This window comes from Paroedura picta, chromosome 14 (assembly GCF_049243985.1).
Source record: "Paroedura picta isolate Pp20150507F chromosome 14, Ppicta_v3.0, whole genome shotgun sequence".
Classification (NCBI taxonomy): domain Eukaryota; kingdom Metazoa; phylum Chordata; class Lepidosauria; order Squamata; family Gekkonidae; genus Paroedura; species Paroedura picta.
The window spans coordinates 29,634,020-29,641,435 of record NC_135382.1 but is presented as its reverse complement, the minus strand read 5'-3'; positions in this window follow the sequence as shown (position 1 = coordinate 29,641,435).

Genomic DNA, 7,416 nt, shown 5'->3' with positions numbered 1-7,416 from the left:
AACTAAGGGACAGGTAGAGAACAAAAACTCACATCACTTTAGCTGAACACAGCAAGTCTTCTTCAGTTAAGATCAGTTCTCCTGGAGAAAATGGCTGCTGTGGAGGGGGGAGGGGACTCCATTGTATTATACTTTACTGAGGGGGGACTCCATAGCATTATACTCCCTGCCCCCAAATCCTGTCCACTCCTGGCTCCACCCCCAAAGTCACCAGAATACACTTTCATGGGGGTGCATTCTTTGGGAGGTTGTAACTCAGATCCCGTAAGTCCAATCCTCACCAACCTTGGAGGGTAGGTAGAGGAGAGTCAACCAGAGATTCCTTGTGAGTTTGGTGCTCTAGCACAGGGGTAGTCAACCTGTGGTCCTCCAGATGTTCATGGACTACAATTCCCATGAGCCCCTGCCAGCATTTGCAGGCAGGGGCTCGTGGGAATTGTAGTCCATGAACATCTGGAGGACCACAGGTTGACTACCACGAACATCTGGAGAACCACAGGTCCATGAACATCTGGAAGACCACAGGTTGACTACCCCTGCTCTAGCACACTGAGGGGCTATTCTACTACCTCATCAAGCTCACAAATTTGAACCGGTTTGTGAGATGGCTAAAATTCTGTGACTAAAAATCATGAACAGGGCATGTCACTAACCATGAATAAAGTTTCATGTTTTTGGTTCATGGCCATCCCTAGTGTTCAGCCCCCGCGAAGTGTGGGGCCCAGAACAACTTCCTGTATTGCCGATGGGCTAAGAAGGCTCCTTATCCCTCACTAACACAGAATATGCAGTCAAGAACCTTTCAGTGGGGGAATAACAGGGAGAAGCATACCCAGAATAACTGAGGGAGTAATGATTCAGCAGGATTCGGTCCCAGTGCTTGCAAGTTTAGAAATTAAACTCAACTGCCACGGAACGTTCCTTTCACTTATCCAGGCATTCCATCTGTCCCTTCTTGCCTCCCCTCCATCATCTTTACCATACTGTATGCCTTACCATTGGCCACAATTAATCTGATCTACTGACATGACCTTTCTAATTATTTGTCTTTCCTGGATGACAAATGAAGTGATAACATAGGGAGGAGATTGCCCTATTTAAAAACATCGATGTCTAGAAAGTTGCCATAAATTCCCCTTATGGTTAATTATATCCTGCTAATGGACCATCAAACTCCTCCTCCTGCTAATGTTCTGTCTCATTTACATATAAGGAAAGGTGAAAAATGCATGAAACAGATGATGAATCAAATCAAGAGGATGATCTACAATGACATTTGGAGAGCGCTTGGAGTACCTGCTCTAGAGATAGTTGAAAATCACAGACTTAGGGTACTCTGGGATGAATGGGACTTTGGATTCAAGGGGTTTGGATCCAACCACCTTTTCTGCTACTAAGAAAAGAAAGAAGGTTTCTTCTGACCAGCCAAAAAGGCCATGTTGGAGAGCAAGGTGTCTGAATGGACAAGAGCCTCGTGGGACAGGGGCTGTGATAAGGAAGACACTTCTTTGAAAAAGGTGGCTGGAGCCAACCCAAGAGATCACAACCTAATCATCTGCTATGTAACTGTAATTATTCAAGACAGGGCTGTAACCCTAATACAACATTGCTGGGAGAACCTACTTTGACTAGAATAAGGCTTACTTTTGTATAGATGATGGATGGATAATTATGAATTTCTGCAAATCTATATAGTGGTAAACAGTGTTCCTTACCCTCCCTGGGATACTTTGCTGTACTTAACATGTACAAAAAATGCTGCATTAAAATGTCATGATAACATTCCATGCAAAGAAGGTTTTGAGTCCATACTATTATTGAATGTTTATTCAGTCCTGTGCGTTTGCTTTTTTTATGTAGGACTGAGAAACAGGGATGATCAAGTGTTCCCTATTTCATACCTTGTTATACTCATTTATATTTTTGACACGGCTTTCAGATCTATTCTTCATGCTGTTAGTTCTGCCGGGTTGCTTTTTTCATGTACTCATATCATATAATTTTTTACATGGAGTTTATTTGATATTTATAGATACGGTGCAATCGTTTATATGTATCACGTATATATCACGCACAATGCTGATTTATTGATGAAGAAGTTTACAATGAAAAAGGCATATATTTTGGCTGGGAAGTGCAGTGGGAAACTAGAGAATGCTGCAAAAATAAAGAATCATGGGCTTGAATCATACAAGGATGAAGGAAAATGAAAATGAATTTTCAAGCTGGGGGTCAAACCAATTGGAAAAAAAAACTACATTCTAGAACAGTTTCTGAAACTATTATTGAAGGAAGGGTGGAAGGGAAAAAGGTATCCAGACTTGTTCCTCTCTTCCTCCAAATTGTCCAGATTTTAGTTTATGTCTAATAAGCAATATGTATAAGAAACAGGCAGAGAGAAGACATACAACATTTAGTAAAAGAGATGGTTGTCTGTGCAACACTATGCAGTTATTCCAACCTAAACACAGCGATTTTAAGAGGCCTAAACTGGAGTAATCCTGCATTGGATTACATTTTTAGGGCCAAACTAGATATGGCAGCATCCCTGTGGCCACCACAAGGAATGCAGCAACAACGGTGCTTTTGTCCCTCTTGCTTTTTCAAGGGCTGAAACAACCATGTAGGGCAGGGGTAGTCAACCTGTGGTCCTCCAGATGTTCATGGACTACAATTCCCATGAGCCCCTGCCAGCGTTTGCTGGCAGGGACTCATGGTAATTGTAGTCCATGAACATCTGGAGGACCACAGGTTGACTACCCCTGATGTAGGGGATGAATGGGATTTTCTTCCTTCTTTCACCTGCAGAACAGCTAGTAGGACACCACCCAATGTTTTGCATTTCCCCATCTCTTCTCCATGCCAATGGCTCCTGCTAATGGGATAAAGGGGAAAATTGTGACCTCAAGTCACAGTGCATTACCCTTAGGATGGAGGCAGAGCTGGTCAGAAGGTCACTGTGTTCAAGTGTACAGTTGCATTGAGCAGTATGTTTTCTTTGGGACTTCTATGGAAGATTCAGATTTTTGCTGCATGACAGTGTGTACCAGTTCTGGGGACTGGCTTTAGGCCATGTTCAATGGACTATTAGGGATCTAAAACTTGGTTCCCGGGTATGCAGTAGAACACAAAAAAGACGTCTTTGGCCCACTGTTGATTTAGGCCATGATGCTGTGCAAGAGGGTTACCCTTTCCTCCCGGATAATCAGAAGCAGCCTTTCCTGGATCTTTTAGGCTTTGGTGGAGGGAGGTGAAGGCAGGTGCAAGCATGGCTTTCACATGTAGTCTGACTGTTTTCATGAACCTGTGAAGCTGCCTTATAATGAACCAGGCCATTGATTTATCAAGGTCAGAGTAGTCTACTCACACTAGTAGCAGCTCTCTAGTCCAGGGTCTCAAGCTCAGATCTTTTACATCACTTGCTACCTGACTCTTTTAACTGGAGGTGCCAGGGATTGAACCTGGGACCTTCTGTATGCCAAGCAGATGCTCTCCCACTGAGCCACAGCCCTTCTCCAGACTACTATAACTAACACTAAGTTTCTGCTTGAGCAAGATGTCTAACTGCAATCCCATACACAGTTAATTCCATCTAAGCCTGCTCTTTTCTGTGAGTACGGTCTGGAGTAACTCTGCATCAGATGGCATGATTGGTTCCCGCATAACCCAGTCATTATTACTGCATGCAAAAGTGAAAAAATGAACGGTTGGCTTAATGTCCTTTTTTGGGGGGAGAAGGGTTAAGAACGTTCGGAAGATTGCAGTCTCTCGGGCTGCCGACGTTAACATTCTGTAGCACTCAAAGAAAAGATCGTTTTTACCTTCAAGAGCCAGGCTACCTTTGCTGAATGCAGTCTGAGCATTTATAAATACTTTATGATAAGATGCAGTTCAGTTCGCAGAGCTGGAAGGCTTCTGAACGTTCCTCGCTATCTGCTTAAAACTGGTGGTAAGAGAAAGCCCAGGCATGAAAGTCTATAAAAAGAGCTGCATGCTGGCCAACCAATTGCTGCCCAGCAGTTAGTATCCAAAGGCATAACACCTCTGAACATCAGAAATATAATGCCTCTGAACATGGTCAAGAGCAGCCTTGAAGCAGCTGCAAATGGGACGAAGATGCCTTGAGGCAGTAGGAATTCCTCACTTTTAGAGATGTCATCCTCCAGGTGGGACATGGGAGTCCTCTGGAATTACAGCTCATCTCCAGACCACAGAGCTTAGTTCCCCAGGAGAAAAATGGATGCTTTGCAGGATGGACTGTATAGCATCGTACCCCACTGATGTCCTTGTCCCCCCCAGGCTCCATCACCAAGGTTCCAGGAGTTTCCCAACCTGGATCTGGCTACCTCTACCACCTCATCCCCTGCCAGCAGTCATAGGGGAAGTAACAACCCTACCCACCATGCCCCAGTCTTCACACACTCAGGAAGCTGGGTCCTATCTCCTAGGACTGTTGTGCTCTGGGATGGCAAGTAAGAGCCCAATGAGCCTGTAGGTGTGCCAGCCTCCAGGTGGTGGGTCCAGATCTGATCTCCAAGTGACAGAGTTCAATTCGTCTGGAGAAAATGACAGCTCTGGAGGGTTGCTCCTGTGGCATCATACCCTGCTGAAGTCCTTAGTGTCCTCAAACCCCACTCTCCACCCCCTAAGTCTTCAAGAATTTCCCAACCATGTAATCCTGCCTCCTCAGTCATCCCCAGGAGTGGCTACCCTAGTTCCAGCCTCAGTGGTGGCAAAGTGTGTGTGTGTGTGTGTGGGGGGGTTCCATTGAGTCTGCTGCTATCTCCAGGCAGCGTTCAACCATTACCTGCCTGTCGTCTTTGAGCTTCACCTTCTTCCCTCCCAAGCTGCTCCCCTTCATGAGGTTTCAGATGCATCTTTACCTGAAGTCTCTGGGTGGAAAGACTGGGGGGGGGGGGAGAATTGCAGGATTGTGTGTGTTTGTGTGTGCGTGGGAGGCAAATGTTTAATCTCCCTCTTCCTCCAGTTTCTCTCCTCTTCAGCTCATCCCATCTTGATCCTGAATTTGCTGTCAGGATTTCATTTCATGGGTGGCCGTGGAACTGATAGAAACCCTTCAAGATGCTGAGGATAAAAGGCAGAGAGAGAGAGAGAGAGAGAAAGAAAGAAAGAGTGTCAGGCATTGACCGTGATTCTTTAGCTAACTCTGGAGAGGATCATATTTTTCAAACTATCCAAAGAAGTACCCAGGATATTGATCTCCAGATAATTTATGCTGGTGCAGGGGGACCGTGCTCCCCACAAGCTTTTGGTCTATCCTATACCCCAAACACTATGGCACACTATATTTCCAACCTTATAATACCTTCAAACTGCAGAACGCTTATGTTAGCCAGACTAAACGTATTTCCTTCTACAATGGTTGAAGGCAGGTATAGGAGAATTCCCCGCAATGAATTTGCAGGTATTGCCATACAGAACCAGACTCAGTTTGCCATATCAATCTGCGATGTGAGTTGTATAACAACAAACGTTCTGACTTGATCTCCCCCCTGCTACCTTCCCTAATGTCTCAGGTGGCAGGGCTCTTGAATTGCTGCTTATCGATAATTGCTCGGAGACCACTGAACGGGTAGCCAAGTTTTTATCTATAGTAATGACCCACAGGGTAAAGAAGTAAACGTCACTGGCATCATCTTTTTGTATTTGCTGCTTCCTTGCCTGTTGTAACGTTCCTCACAGTTTTTTAGACTTGTATGACAGAACTGATTTGTATATTGTTTCATATCGTGAATGCCATTAAAGGTTTTGTATTGTATTGTATTGTGTCAGCAAAGAAGGGGAAAGTTAAGAGTTCCTTGACTCCTTAGAAAGCTATGCAGAAGAAAAGCTGTTGTGTCCAGAAGGCAAGCTTGTAGTCCTAGATGCTGATGTCAAAGGAACTCAGGAATTTAACTTCTTTGCTCCTTGTGAAGAGAGATTATTGAGAAGCTCCAAGGAGTTGTTTTGCTTCCAGGAGATCACAAAATACATTTTAGCAGCTGAACCAATATGGCTAGGGTGAGTCAAGGTGTTGGCTGCTGCTTATTGTAGTACGAGGATCATTTGCTGTGAAAGATTTACCCTGGAGCTACCTTGTTCCGCTGGACCCTTTTACACAAAATGCCAGCCCATTGCTGAATGAGCTATTTTATTTCTTTGTGTGTTTCTTGATGCTTTTGTCAATGGCTTCACTTCATATTTAGGCACTTCTATCCTGCATTTCTCCCCACTGAGCCCCACAGAAAAAGTATCCTTTTACTACTCTTAGATCGTGGGGAAATATTATCTCTCCCTTCTGTTCATCATATTACCAAAGAAGTCAAGGCTTTGAGGATTCAAGGAAGTCTTTAAAAAGAAAAAAAAAGACTGGCTGTATTTAAGCAGTGGCTGGATAGAAACTTATCATGGATGCTTTACATTAATCCTACATTGAGCAAAGGGTTAGATTTGATGGCCTGTATGGCCTCTTCCAACTCTGTGGGTTTATGAAGTCATCAGCATACATTGCATCTATACTCCACATCATCCAGCAAATGCTGGCAGGGGCTCATGGGAATTGTAGTTCATGAACATCTGGAGGACCACAGGTTGACTACCCCTGCTCTAAATGCCCTGGGCCCCAGGAATTTTGTCCCCTTCCTCCTTTTTGGCAGCCCTATGTATAAGTGCAACTCCAGCTCCTGGGCTAATTCTGGATCCACAGGGCAGGCTCCCATGTTGTAAGCCATGGGTGCAAAAATTAGCTCCTGCAAAAATTAGAAGCCACCCTGATGTAATTGTGTGTAAGATGGCATCGAGATTCTTTGTGTGTGGCATTTCACAGAGGAGTACTTCTGCAAGGGAGCACAGAAGACACATCACAGAGAAAGGATACAAACGTTGAGTTACATTAAAATTAGAATTTCCAGCATTTTCTCACCAGGCAGAAGCAAGTGGGTTATAAAAAGGGTTGGCAATGGGGCTAGGAAAAGGATGTTGCACGTAGACTGTATATGCCCAGAGTTCTGTTCCCCTTTCAGAAGAAATAAAAAGCTGAACAGTGGACTTTCAGTTACAATTTGGAAGCAAGAATCAATTTTTTTGGGGGGGGGGTTAGCCAAGGGGGGGGGGGAAATCCAGAAGCATCCTTAACTGAAACAATGCAGCTGAAAATGTCCCAGTCCAAGAAAGTTTCCAACTTTCCGAGAGGCTGTTAGAATGCATTTTGCAAGCTTCTTAATAGTTCTAGTTTTGACGCTTAATTGCTCTTTGCTTGTCTTCAACAATCAGGGATCACAGTGTGAGGTTGTCAACCGGAATGCTCCTGCTTGTGCGTTTTGGATCTTTCTGTCTGCCGTAAAGGCTTGCTTGTGTTTATCTCCAAATACATCCACACATCAGAAGTCTTGGGAATATTTCACAGCTGCACATTAT